The sequence below is a fragment of the Meleagris gallopavo genome, chromosome 3 (genome assembly GCF_000146605.3).
Source record: "Meleagris gallopavo isolate NT-WF06-2002-E0010 breed Aviagen turkey brand Nicholas breeding stock chromosome 3, Turkey_5.1, whole genome shotgun sequence".
NCBI classification, from domain to species: Eukaryota; Metazoa; Chordata; class Aves; order Galliformes; family Phasianidae; genus Meleagris; species Meleagris gallopavo.
In genome coordinates this window covers 4,581,805-4,582,615 of record NC_015013.2, presented here as the reverse complement: position 1 = coordinate 4,582,615, position 811 = coordinate 4,581,805, and positions in this window count along the sequence as shown.

The following is an 811-nucleotide window of genomic DNA, read 5'->3' as shown; positions in this document are numbered from 1 at the left end:
CGCCACGTTCCGCGCAGGTTCATCGCCCGAACACCGCCCCAGTGCTGAGGCTGCCGAGCCGCCGCGCGGGGAAAGGGCCGCGCTCGGGGGCAGCAGGTGGAGCCGCTCCTCGGCAGGGCTGCCGGCTCCAAATGGCGCCCAGACAGCGACTGTCCTGCTGCAGCGGAGCGCCGGTGTGTCGTGAAGGATGATCCCGAGAAGGGCTTTCTTTCTGGAGTGTCGGTGCTGCTGCTGGAGATGAAAGAAAGGAGCCTAGGGAATCTTGGAGAGACCTCCATCGACTGGAAGCTGCCAAATGTTACCCGTCTTGAAAATTGCAATAACGAGAGGCTGGTAATTATTTATAGGCCTGTCAGTCGCACTTCAGTGCCTGGTAAAATTATGGAGGAGACTATTTTCTGAGCTACTGAAAAGCATTTCAAAGGCAGTGCAGGCATTGGTCATAGCTGACATGGGTTCACAATTTAACAAACTTAGAGGTTATTCACCTCGCTGGCCAACAGAGGCCAGCAGATTTAGCCAGATTGTATCTCTGCAAAGCTTTTGGTACGACTTCTCACAGTCTCCTCTTAGACAAAATATCCAGCATACAGCTAAATAAAAGCATGGCGTGGTGTGTCAGGAGTAAATGCCGTTCCATGAGGCTGGTGATCAGCCTTTAATGGGATTCCACAGGGCTCAGTTATCAGGAGTTTTTTCATCAATGACTTGAATACAAGACTTAGAAGCATACTGTTTGCAGAGGACAGTAAAGTGGGAGGAACTTTTCACTCCCCCAAGGGTAGAGAGGCCTTGCAGGGTGATCTTGATG